The sequence below is a fragment of the Amphiprion ocellaris genome, chromosome 17 (assembly GCF_022539595.1).
Source record: "Amphiprion ocellaris isolate individual 3 ecotype Okinawa chromosome 17, ASM2253959v1, whole genome shotgun sequence".
In the NCBI taxonomy this organism is placed as follows: domain Eukaryota; kingdom Metazoa; phylum Chordata; class Actinopteri; family Pomacentridae; genus Amphiprion; species Amphiprion ocellaris.
In genome coordinates, this window is record NC_072782.1 from 1,275,926 (window position 1) to 1,289,777 (window position 13,852).

General features: G+C 38.7%; 1 long non-coding RNA gene across 1 annotated transcript; it reads right to left on the reverse strand.

Annotated features, from left to right (window-relative positions):
• Positions 1 to 737: 737 nt before the first annotated feature.
• Positions 738 to 13,448, reverse strand: LOC129351005 (uncharacterized). The gene is made up of 3 exons (XR_008604621.1): positions 13,030 to 13,448; positions 10,774 to 10,933; positions 738 to 2,156 (listed from the first exon to the last, which is right to left on the reverse strand). It is a non-coding gene; the product is annotated as an uncharacterized LOC129351005 (long non-coding RNA).
• Between the last annotated feature and the right edge of the window lie 404 nt (positions 13,449 to 13,852).

Genomic DNA, 13,852 nt, shown 5'->3' on the forward strand with positions numbered 1-13,852 from the left:
TAGTCTTTATTCATTCTTCATTCTTGTATATATTGTACATATTATTGTTATTCTAATTATTATCATTACTGTACATATGGTTAGTGCTGATTTGAAAGATGTTTGCTGCTGTAACACTGGAAATTTCCCCTGACGTGGGAGTAATGAAGGATTATCTTATTTTCTATTCGTAGCACAGGTGTAGCCAACTATCCTTGCAAGACATTGATGCTGTAGATGCCTTCGAGTCGCCTGTCAATATTCACAGGTTTGTGTACCGTGAAAACTTCCCACATGGTCATGCAGTAAACACCGAGCTCTACTGGAACCTCCAGAGGCTCTGAGGGGGAACATTCGGTGCAAATGGCACACACAATTAACCCTGCTGTTGTCCTCATTTACAAGCACTGAAAAATATAGTTTCCTTGTCTGAAAAAAGTCCAAAACTTCAGCAAAAAAAACCCCAAATTTCTGAATATTTGCAAAATCTTCAGGAAGAAAATTCCAATAATTTCTTAAAAGTTTCCCTTAAAAGTTTTATTTAAAAAAAAAATCCCCCAAAATTGGCAAGAAAATTCTTGTAAATATTTTCAAAAAATGAGTAAAAATCTTCAAAAAAAACTAAAAATATTTAAAATGATTACATGCATATCAGTAAAAGTTCTAATATTTTCTTTAAGAACATTCACATAAAAATCAACCAAAATCCAGCAATATTTGCTGGATTTTGGTTGATTTTATGTGAATGTTCTTCAGAAACATTTTTAACATTTCTTTTTTTCCACCAAAAAATGTTCAAAGATTTCCCAAAAATGTTGAAAATGTGGACATCAGAAGTTTCACTGTGAAAATACAATTTTTTCCACATTTTCAATCTTTACAATGGGTCAATTTTGACCCACAGGACGACACAACTTCAACTGTTCTGTGCACCTGCCCATAGCATGATGGTTCTGTGCAAGTTTTTGGCCACAACAACACAATCATTGCTCCCCATGTGACTATGCATTGTGCAGGCATCTGGAGCTCAGGAAAACAACACTCAACTCAAACATCTTGTAAATAATTCCATGCCATCATACACACCTCTGCAGTTTAATTTGAGCAAACAACCACACAGAGAAACCTTCAACATAATGATGATGCATAAGTGAACTGAGTGTAACGACACAGTGTTTGCAGTGACCTGGTTAGTTTGAATGAAATTATAGTGACTCATTTGGAAATGATCCTTTCATTTCTCACCACGGCTTCTACAATATGTTTAATGGATGCTTATAATGTGAAAATTGCATTCCCCGCCCTGAATGGCTGATGTGATAATGGCACGATTCAGACAAGCCATTTTCACGTCTTTGTGATGTGTAAAGGTGAGCTCACAGTTAATTATCCTCCACACAGTTGTGCTGCAGGACACATTATTCCAATATGTCCTCCACGATGCCTGATAGGAGGTAAAAATATAGAATGTCTTTAACCCTCCTGTTGTCTTCATTTACCAGCACCAAAAAATATTGTTTCCTTGTCTGAAAAAAAAAAATCCAAAAATTCAGCAAAAAAATTCCCCAAATTTCTGGAAATTTGCAAAACCTTCAGGAACAAAATTAAAAGTTTCCTTTAGGAATTTTATTTTTAAAAATCCCCCAAATTTGTCAAGAAAATTCTTGTAAATATTTTCAAAAAATGAAATAAATCTTCCAAAAAAAATCCTAAAAATATCTAAAGTGATTCCATATATATCAGTAAGACTTCTAATATTTTCTTTAAGAACATTCACAAAAAAATTAATCAAAATCCAGTGAATTCCGCTGGATTTTGTTTGATTTTTTGTTAATGTTCTTAAAGAAACATTTTTTTTCACATTTCTGTTTTCCATCAAAAAAACGTTGAGAAATTTCCCAAAGGTGTTGAAAATGTGGACATCAGAAGTTATTTGTTCCACATTTTCAAACTTTAAAACAGGTCAATTTGACCCACAGGACAACATGAGGGTTAAAGAAACACGTTGTTTATGTGCAATTTGGTGCAACCACACCTCAGACACCGAACAGCAAATGCTTCATTTTTACAGAATGTGTAGAGCGATTAGTTTAGTGAGTTGGTCTTCAGCCGGTGTCAGAGCGAGGACGTGGTGTGTGCCGCAGCCAGCTGGGCTCCAGGACGTCCCAGGAGCTGCCCTGAAAAGAACAGGAGTCGTGATTCACACACACAAACACCGGAAGACACATGGAGGGTCGCGTGTGCACGTACACATTCTTCACAAACACACTGGTTTGTTGGTTGCATCCCACACTGCAAAAACTCCAAATCTTACCAAGTCTATTTGTCTTATTTATAGTCAAAATGTCTCATCCCACTTGATTTAAGATAAATTCACTTAACAAGAGACATTTCAGCAGATGGAGGGACTTGTTTTAAGACAATGCATCTTAAATATCTTGTTAAGTCAAACAATCTTGAAATTATCTTGTTTTGAGTTGAATTTTACAAGAAAACTCAAAATAAGTTTAACCCTCGTGTCGTCCTGCAGGTCAGATTGACCCGTTTTAAAGTTTGAAAATGTGGGAAAATATATATTTTCACAGTGAAACTTCTGATGTCCATATTTTCAACATTTTTGGGAAATCTTTGAACATTTTTTGGTGGAAAAAAAGAAATGTTAAAAATGTTTCTTAAGAACATTCACATAAAAATCAACTGGATTTTGGTGTATTTTTATGTGAATGTTCTTAAAGAAAATATTAGAAGTTTTACTGATATATATGGAATCACTTTAGATATTTTGAGGATTTTTTGAAGATTTTTACTCATTTTTTAAAAATATTTGCAAGAATTTTCTTGCCAAAATTGGGGGATTTTTTTAAAAAATTAAACTTTTAAGGGAAACTTTTAAGGAATTATTGAAATTTTCTTCCTGAAGGTTTTGCAAATTTTCTGAGATTTGGGGAATTTTTTTGTTGATTTTTTCAGACAAGGAAACAATATTTTTAGGTTCCCGTAAATGAGGACAGCAGGAGGGTTAATACATCTCAAATTAGGAGGTTACATGAAAGCAAAAATCTGTTTTTGAGTGAAAAACTGCATTTTTTTAAGTATATCTAGCCTATTTTAAGACACCTAAGCTTGACAATCCATGTAAAATAGAGCTTAAAATAAGTTTTCCCAGCTAATTTTAAGATCTCAATATTCTAAATATCATATCTTATTTCAAGAAATCTTACCAAGACATTTTTCACTTGTTATATTGGCAGATTTTTCACTTATTTCTAGGTAAAAGTTCCTTGAAATAAGTTTTTTTTCTTGTTTTGAGTGGAGCATTTTTTCCAGTGCACAACCTCCTCCTCCTCCTCATCATTGTAGGAGCTGCTCCACTCTGACTGGACCTCATTTACCACCACCTGAGGCTATCAACACCCCCACCTCCATCCCTACCAACCCTCCTCACAGCTCTCCTTATCAGCTCTCCCTCCACACTTCCTCTTCTTCCTCCACCTCATCCCCATCCTCTCTGTTTACCTCCTCATTTCTGTTTTTCCTCGCTCTTTGTCTCTCTCTCCAGTAAACCCACTTGTGCAAATATCCAGCTTCTGCACTTCACAAGAGAAATCTTGCCGTGCTCTTCAGCAATAATGAAATTCATTTTCCTTCCTTCTAATTCAATCACAGAATGGTGTGTGTGCAGAGACAGTTTGTGACTACATTATTTTGTTACCAAGACAGAATGAAAGAGAGAAAAGACAGCAATGACAGCCTGTAGCTTCCTGAACATGCATTATACACTCTGCTCTATACAAGACTGAAAAACCAGAATACTGTCAGACAAAACTCACAATACATTCAAAAACTGATTCGAAGCTTATTTTGTAAAATAGTGTTTTCTTAGGCAAGTGTTCTTCTGATCTAATCTGCTGCCAGTTCCATCATGCATATTAATTCAATGCATTCCTCACTTTTTAGCAACTTTCATAGCAAATTATTTTTGCAATTACAGGAGAAATCACAGTACTTTAGTCATTTTAGCAGACGGCAGTTAAAATGCAACATTTGAATACTAAAAGGTTCCCGGACCTCGTCCATGTTTTTATAAAGTTGTAAGAAACTGAGAAAAAACTGAATGCATAAACAGTGATATAAAGTGACAGAATATATGTTTATATTTACAATACAAAATAAGAGTGTTTAGTCACAGTTAAATGTTTTTGGTTAAATTCTTCTAGATCTAATGGGATTACTTCCTTTAATTCTGCATTATTTACTCTGAAATTCACCCATTTGTACGAAGCTCCTCATTTAAAACCGTGCACAAAAACCTATCTGCACTACTGTAAGCTTTGAACATACGGCTTTAGAGGATGGAGATGACACGCAACTGTCAAGGATATTTTGCGTATTCTACCCTTGAACAAGATAAGAAACACACTGCTGGGTTGTCTGTAAATTGATGAAATAACCCTTTTGCAATGGGAACAACCCTACTCAACATGAGGGTAGAGATGTTCCCACTGGCTCATTGTAAATATAAGTTTAAACTTCATGGCGTAGTCATTCACACCATCTAACAAATGCTGAGTCCATCTTTACTCAGACTAAAACCTTTTAGGGTGAAGATATCTTCTCTGATTGGCCTCAAACCTTTTTGACCTTTAGGTAACTCTTCCATAATTAAGCTTAGCTACAAAGATACACATAAATAAAATGAAAAACATTGTTGCATTTCTGGAAATTTAAGGATCGCAGAGGGTTAACGAATAGAGAACCTGGTTATCCAGTTGAACCTCTGCTGGTTTTCACATCCAATGACTGGACTTTTAACATGAAGAAACACTTTGAGGTACGTTTTGTTTTTGTGTGGCTAAAGGCAAATGCTTGCAGGTCTAGTAGTGAGCTACCTGTTAATCCAAACTGCCAGCTGACCGCAGATCAGCCTGTTAGCGTTAGCGGCATTGTAACTTGCTTGCAAAGGAAGGCTAACCAGGAAACCAGTGGAAAGTTTAGAACATAACAGCATCACTAGTTTTCACTTTGACTGCTGTGGAAATTGAAGGAAAAAATGGGTGTTTACTCTTGTTGCCAGACAAAATATCACTCTGCTTTTGTCTTTATACATAATTGCAGCTTTCATCTCTTTTGTTGTTAATATATGTTTAGAGTGAGTTCATTGTACCTTCAGTAGAAGTATTGTGTGAATGCCAAATCCATTCACACTGCATGCTTTGAGTATTTTAACAGAATATTACAAGTTAAATCAAAGCGCATTCTGCAGTCTGCAGTGAAATGCATTTTAAAACTGTGCATAATAATATTATTCCTGGTTAATGGTGGTGCTGCCTGTGTTGCTTTCAGCTCATTTATTCTCAAGGTTTTGCTCCAAACAGGTTTATAAAACACGTCAACCAGCCTTGTCTGAAGCCAAAAGCTTTTTCATTCAGAGCAGCTGTAAAGGCAGTGTGCAGAACCTTCACAGTAATCATTCAAATGGGGATTTAATGGCATGCACTTTGTTACAGACTTTCCCTGGAGGAATCTGTAGTTTTTCATGTATTTGCACACATGAAATGGGGTGGAAGTGGTTGTTTTAATAATGACAAAAGGAAATAGTTTGAGAAGGAAGCTCAGATCTGCACATCCTATCACTCACCGCATGAAGTGGGTTTCAGGGTTTGTCACCAGGGTGAACTTAAATCAGACGTTATACTCATAGCTGCTTTTCCACAGTCAACACATTACTCACCTAAAACACAGAATTAGAATTAACTGGAATGTGGACTTGTGTTTATATGCAGCAGCTATTCAAAGTTTGGGCTTTTGGGAGAAATTGCAACGTTGCAAACAAAAACACTGCCTTTCAACAGAATTAAGCCGTGTTTGAAGTGTCCTTGAGCATGACTACTTCACTGCTAGCTCTACTACTTCCCTGCTTTTACTTGCTGGGAGCTTGAACTTAATGTTGATTGCAGGGCATTCTCCCTGCACAATATACCAACTTGTCGCCCCTTTCACTCTGTCCTCCCTCCTACACCTCCATGCTTTGCTCCTGTAATGACTCAATTTCCCCTCTGGCATGCCTGGCCCTCGGGGATCAATAAAGTTAATCTTATGTTGCCTTACCTTATCTCGCCTTGGATCCCAGCCTCATTAGGAAATGCTGGAACTTTTGCCATATGGGGCTGAATGAAAGTAGGCCTAGGGCCCAAAAATGTGTTTGAGGCTTAGTTCTGGTGGCAGCGGTGGTAATATGTTTTAATAAATCTCAATCTCAGACTCACAGGGAGTGCATTTCTCATTTTTGTCCCTGACTCAAGGAGCTTTAATATCCCTGGGAATATGGGTTTGTGGAAGCCACGGGGCTTCCAGTCCATCTGTCAGACAACTGTTCACATTACTAAACTTAGATTTCTCCCAGTTAAACAGTCACTGGTACCAACAGAAGATAAGACCAAAGGAATTCTTCACCCTGAGTTCATTGAAGGTCCATCTGAGAATGGTCTGGAACTTTTAAATAGCTGCTTTCCTGCTAAGCCAAAGCAGCACAAATATAGAATGTCTCATGATTCTTCACTTCAGATCTGCAAATATACACAGAACAGCTCAGTGTTGTTAATAAGCTTCTGTTCAGCATTGCACAGCAGTAGAATGTACATATACTTATCTTTTTACAGCTATTTAATTATTAACAACATGGCAATGAAATGCATTTGAATCATTAGGCAGAATAATATTGTTACTTGCATTTTCCACAGTCGCACATTTTGAAATTGTGTTGCAAAGAAACAGCGGCTGTTTATATCCAAATAACATGGTAGGATTAGCTTAGCTTCTAGGTTAACATAGCTTATTCCAAAACATGCTTCATGCTTTCTCAGTCCATCTGCAACAATATGCTTTTACTTGTACGTGCACAGTAAATGTGCAAAATGCAAGATTTTCAACGTAAATAAAGCGTTAATTTAACAGCAAAACCTTTCTGCTGTGTAAAGATAGTGAAGTAATGATGTCCTTAGCAGCAAATAAAGTCACACCCTGTCTGTCTGCGTTGGAATCTGAGCTTCTCTGTTTTATGTTTTAGCGGTCAGTACAGGTGCATGTGCATGTTAGTGCACATTAACCCTTGAAGACCTACCATTGTGCAAGTCTGCCAGGACATAGTCTTACATTTTCACATACTGTAGTGCAATTTTTTGGAGTATTTTTATTTGTTTTAGATCAATATAACCCTTATATCCCAGGTTTTAATAATATGCATTGACTTATATTTTAACTACTACAATAAATTGCTTAAAAGTGCATTTAACCTTAAAAAATGAAAATCTTTTTTTTCACATATATTTAAAAATACAGAAATTGCATCGCTGAATCCCTCAAGTTTGTAAACAAAAGTTCCACAACATCCTGTGGTCTCATTTAGAAAGATTTTTGTTATGTGCGCTTTATTGTGTATTTTTACAAACCCATAACTGCAACCAAAAAGCGCTCTGACATCTGGTGAATGTGTGAAATATTAGTCTAACTCCCCAAATTTTTTATGCAAAAACAATGATGGATCTATCTGATCTGGTTTCAAATCTACCGCCAATCAAAAATGAAAATGCAATCACAGCACTATGCTGGGCTCTGTAGGATTAATGCATGCGAGACCCTCCTTTTGAAACTGTTTCTATAGAAACAAGCAGAGAAATGGAGAGACCCGTGAAGACAGTGAAGAAGTTGACAACTCATTATCGATATATGTATTTTATAATGCTAGCATGAGCTAATGGTTGTAGCTGGATATAACCTTTCTTGTTGTAAATAAAGTGTGAAGGGAAAGGGGAGGTTTGTTTTGGTCAGAGGTGCTGAAGGCCTGAGGATATCCAGTAGTTCTAAATGCTGCATATAGAAGCTTTAATGACATACCGTAACCCTGCTTACCTGTAAGAGCACACATACAGAACATTTCATTGTGAGTAGGTTAATAATGCTACATACTCCTGACAGTGCACTCCCTCTTGTGGCAAGTGTTGGTCATGAAACTTAATAATAAATAATAAATAGGTATATTTTTTTAAAAAACAACACCGATGTACCATGATCATTTATGAACTCACTATCCTCAGACATCTCAAATACACTGAGACGCTTTTTTTTGCAATGAAAAACATAATGATTAGATCTGTTTTTCCATTGAGAGTAAAATTCTGGTTGCAAGCGCATTTGCATCTTTATACAGATGTCAGGAGCTACAAGGTTAAGCTTTAATCCTTCAACAGAAAACCAAGATGTGCTGTGATTTATAAACATCCGTAAGAATTTAAATTAAGTCCTTTTTGTTTCGAGATCATTGTTTGTTAGGTCTCTTAAAAGAAGTAGCAACAAGAAAAGTCTACGCTCTTGTTTCTAATTTTTCCCTGAATGATCACTGGGTTTTTCAGTTGTACTGTTTGACCTTGTTTCTTTTTGGCTGATCCTTGCCATCACAGCAAAAAGCCATGGAGGCTAATTAACCTCCCAACCATGCACACTCAGGTGCATGACCGCACACATACATCTGCATGCATGCATGAGTCATCCCATCAGCGGATGGCAGTCTTTTGGGTGCAGATGCTGGCCGGCGCTCCTCGGGTCAGACAAACCTTGCCCTGCTGTCTTGGTGCAGAGTCAAGCATCCTAATCTCCCACCTCCAGCCTCCCATGCAAAGTCAACAGTGACTGCCTCCTTCATTTACCTTGTTAGTTAACTGACAGCGGGCTGTCTGGCCTGCAGCTTAACGGCTTTAATGAGCAGAGGGCCTCGTTAGCACCGTGTGGATGGCTAGAGACAAATGAGCTTGTCCAGGCTATGCATATTCTTAATTAGCCTTTTGTAGTGTGTTTGATAGCACAATCATTCTGAAGGTGGGGCATAAAGAGCGCGTGTGTGTTCGACATAGAAAGCATTAAAAACTCCCCAATAATACCCCTCAGGTTGGCGCATGTTTTTAGTTATTTATTCAAATGCAATGTCATTTCACAAAGGGGCCAACGCTTTTGCAGGAATACCACAATCCTATTCTAATCGTCCAGCATGCCCAAAAGGGAACTGAACCAGCAACCTTTTGATCGCAAAGTTTGCTTCTCTAACCACCAATTGTCAACATGCAAGACACAAAACATTTAGTCGCAGGTATCTGGAGCTGAACAATATAGTATTTTACTTTATGATCAAAATGACAGAAGTCAGACAAAACAACAACAGTAAGACAAAATATTACAAAAACGAGACTCAAAGTGACAAAAAAATGGACAACACAAGCAAGACAAAAAAAAGACCCAAAACAAACAAGACAAAAAACAAACACAAAATGATATAAGACACAAAACACAAGCGAGACACAAAGGAAATACAAAACACCAAAAACGAGAAACAAAACAACAGAAACATGAGACAAACGACAAAAGTCAAACAAAAAAACAAGACAAAAAAACAAAAATAAGACAAAATACTACAAGAATGATGCACAAAAAGACAAAACAACAATGGACAATCTGGTATTTTACTTTATGATCCAAAAAACTCGTCATGGTCTAGAAATGATTTTAAATTTATAGTTTTACTAATTCACAGATTTGGAGTTAATATCTTCTCGGCATTTTTGACATTTTACAAAGTCATCAAATGGGCCGGATTGGACCCTCTGAAGGGCCGCTTTTGGCCCACAGGCCGCATGTTTGACACCCCTGATTTAAAGCAAACTACAGCTTAGCCCAGTCCTTTTCCCACTTCACAGCACCTTAAAGGAGATATATAGTCAAACGATAGCTATCTTATTCTATTTTTCTGGTCAGTAATGTAAGCATGAAGTTGTAAATAACAATGAAGCTGAAGGTGCATTGCATGGTGGAAATGTGGAAAATCAAAGGTGCAGGTAAAACTATGTGGATCTGTTATATGTACATTTTCCCTATGCACCATTTCGAAGCCACTTAAATGCTCTTTAGACCTTTTAACAGCAGCATAATCCTAAAACAGAGCCTCACTAAAGCCTTGTACGACCTTAGAAGAGTCACAGTTAGCCTGCTTCACAGCTTGAACTGTAGTTTTACATTTGTTCTCTACTTGCTCCCAGGACTGGTGAACACCACCTGGGATGCAGCTGAATGCACAGTTTTGATGCACAGTTGGGGCAGTGATAATAATTAGCCTGTTAATTTATGCCAGCTTTTTTCCTTTCTGGCTTTGGCTGTTGCTTTTAGTTTGTTGCTGTGAGAAGTCGGTAACTGTAGATCTGTCTGTTGGTTATCTGGTGCCAGAACCGTTCCTTTTATGTTATCGTGCTCATAAGTAGATCTTTTTTATGGACTTCTCCCGTAGTAAAGGCCCTCAGACTCTTCAGCCACATGTGTTCTGGGTGTTCCTTGCTAGTTTTGGTTCCTCTTCAACTGTAAGACTTTTAAAAGTTACTCTTTGTTCTTTTAACCTGCCTGCTTAACTGAGTGTCCTGTGTGTAGGAAATGAGATTGTGATGTGGCATAAATAGAACACAAATCAGCAGTTAAGGTTGTGGCGACACTTATGACAGTATCAGGTTGATGCTTAATTACTTACTAATTCATGTTATCAATTCACATTTGCACTGATTTTATAAGAGTAAAAACAAACTGAAAGAAGACAGATACAGTTTTAAATTGTCAAACTAAATCCTACAGACTCAGATAGAAATGTCCCGAAGTGTCCTGTTTGTATGACTATATAAACAGGACACTTCATTCCTGCTGGGATAAATGATCAAACATACCCAACTTCAGTTGAACAGAGATGAAGAATCTGTGGGAACTTACTTTGAGGGAGAAGCATTAGCCTTTGGCTACATGAAGAGGCTCTTTTAAATTAGCTCCACTGGTAGCAGTCTGTGTGCTGGTGGCAGCTGCAGCTCCTGGGACCGGGACCTTTAGCGGCTCGCTGTAATTTGATGACGGCGTCCTCAGAGTCCTTGCTGTCCTGAAACACAACACAGTCATAATTGTTAGGCAGATAGTGTATATAGACATAAAATGCAAACTGGTCTGTGCATATGCGTGCATTATTGGTGGCCGTAGACATGAACACAGTCATAAACAGTCATTTCATAGCTGTTCTGCAGCTGCTGTTCCGTCTCTGACTCTCCATCCTAGTCCTGATCCATTTCAAACAACATGATCAGTTAATCACTACAAGTCTATTTATTTCCTGAAGTAATCAGCAGCTGGATGAACTGTCTCGTCTTTGGATGATCAACATATTTCTTTGCAGAGAAAATAGGCCCTGACATGCATCAAATTCACAGATTTCATGCTTTGTTGTCCAGTCTAACCTCATTTTGTGTCCCACCCCCCCACCTCTCTATCTCTACCCCTCTATCTGTATCCCTCTATCTCTACCTCTACCCCTCTACCTCTATCCCTCTACTTCTTCTGTCCCTCTCAACCCGCCCGGCCAGCAGGCAGATGGGTCCCCCCACATTAGAGCCGGGTTCTGCTCGAGGTTTTTTTCCCTGTTAAAAGGGTGTTTTCCTTGCCACTGTCGCCTTTTGGCTTGCTCTGGGGGTCAGGCATATGGGTTCTGTAAAGCGTCTCGAGACAATTTGACTGTAATTGGCGCTATATAAATAAAATTGAATTGAATTGAATTGAATTTTGTCAACTATTGCTGTCTGGCCGGTGCTAAATGAATGCATAGTCGACAGCTTTCTACACTCACCAGCTGGGATTTGAAGGGCTGTAAAGTCTCAGGGTTGATGGAAGTAAATTGATGGAGGTTTTTATTTATTTTCAGTCAAATCTTTGAGTGGTTTATGTGAACTAATCACGATATAATGCCAGAGGCAATACAGGAGGAAAAAACACATATTTCTGAGTACAATCCTGTTTTTGTTGTGATGGCAGTTGAAAACAGTTTCAGACAAAATGATGTGCTTCTTTTCTCTTCATTTCTCTGATATCCCAACAACACAGATAAAAATATGGAAATTCATGGGAGTGTGATAGTGTGGGACATCACCCTCATTAACATGTCTGACATTTCGGAGAGATGGTGATAAATCACAGTGTAGGCAAAGCCAGTAATTGGCTCCCTATGGTAATTATGGAGTGGACCTTTGAAGCAAATAATCATATAAATCCGTCATATTGGAGAGATAATGCTAGAAAACAATCTGCTCCCTCCCTGCCTTCTCAAATGTGAGCAAATTGACTGTTTATTTTACTTTGCTGAACAAACAGCAACCTCTTCCCTGGCAACACTGCGTTTTATTGGAGATTCAAATCAGTGTCTTCATTTCTGTCGAACGCTTTCATATGGTGGATTATTCTCAAATGAGTTTGTTTTGTTTGACAACGTACAGCCTTAAAAGCCAACAACAAGCCGGCATTCAGAGCAGCTAGGCACATTATTAAAGACTGGAGAATGTGTTTCTAAGTGTCTGCTCTGCTAAATTGCCCTTGAGCAAGAGTCCCCATCGGCTCCACAGGGACCTCCGAAGTGGTGTTTAGTGCTAGAGTGGCCAATCTAACCGATCATCTCAGGGGGAAAATAAATAGTATAAAAATAAGCTAATTTTGTTTAACACTGGTTCCACGGCTTGTATAAAGAAATCATTCCTGTAATTCTAAAAAACATGAAGATTTTCAGCCTGACATGAACACATAGCAACCAGAGCCTTTTTATTTTATACTTTCCAACTAAGTGTTGGAAGGTGTTTCTAGTCTACTAAATGCACTTCATCTTGAATTAAAAATGTATCTTGTCTATGCAGTTTGTATTTAAGAGAATGAGCCGTACAGAGCTATTTTAACATCTTTAAAACATCTGTAATTGTTACGGGGGGTCAGAGAACCCAGGTGCAGACACAGATACGGGGAGACAGGAGGAATATTGGGAAGAACTTTATTTAAACCAAACAAGAGCTAAGACAATACAAAAGGAACCAGGATTGAGGGGGAAACCAAATCTAGCTAAATATAAATATGCAAAACCAAACAAAACTATCAAATCCAACACCAAAGTCCAAAGGAAAAACCCAAACACTAACAACTACACTAAACAAACAGAGTACTCACAAACTAGGGGAAAAACTAGATGGAAGGGGCAGGGAAGCAAACCCAGGGAATCCAGGGGGAGAAGAGCAGAGCCCATGGGGGCTGAGGCAGTCAAAAGGCAGCAGGGCTCAGTGGGGAGAACAGGATCCAGAAGGGAAGCAAAATCTCTGAAGAAATGTGATCCTTTATGATCCAGCAGAGAGTGAGTGAAGGATTGAGGTTTAGATAGTGAGCAGCTGAGACTGTGGGCAGGTGAGCTGATTACTGCAACGAGTGTCACCTGCAGTAATCAGCTGAGTGCAGACAGGTGAAGCAGGGAGAGCAAGACACAGGGATGAGAGAGACAAGAGGGAGAGAGGTGACAGACAGGTCAGAACAGACAGAGGGACAGACAGGTCAACACAGACAGACAGAGGGAGACAGAGGGACAGACAGGTCAGAACAGAAGACAGACAGACAGACAGACAGACAGACAGAGGGACAGACAGGTCAGAACAGAAGACAGACAGACAGACAGACAGACAGACAGACAGAGGGACAGATAGGTCAGAACAGACAGACAGACAGAGGGACAGACAGGTCAGAACAGACAGAGGGACAGACAGGTCAGAACAGAAGACAGACAGACAGACAGACAGACAGACAGACAGACAGAGGGACAGACAGGTCAGAACAGAAGACAGACAGACAGACAGACAGACAGACAGACAGACAGAGGGACAGACAGGTCAGAACAGACAGACAGACAGACAGACAGACAGACAGACAGACAGACAGACAGAGGGACAGACAGGTCAGAACAGAAGACAGACAGACAGACAGACAGACAGAGGGACAGACAGGT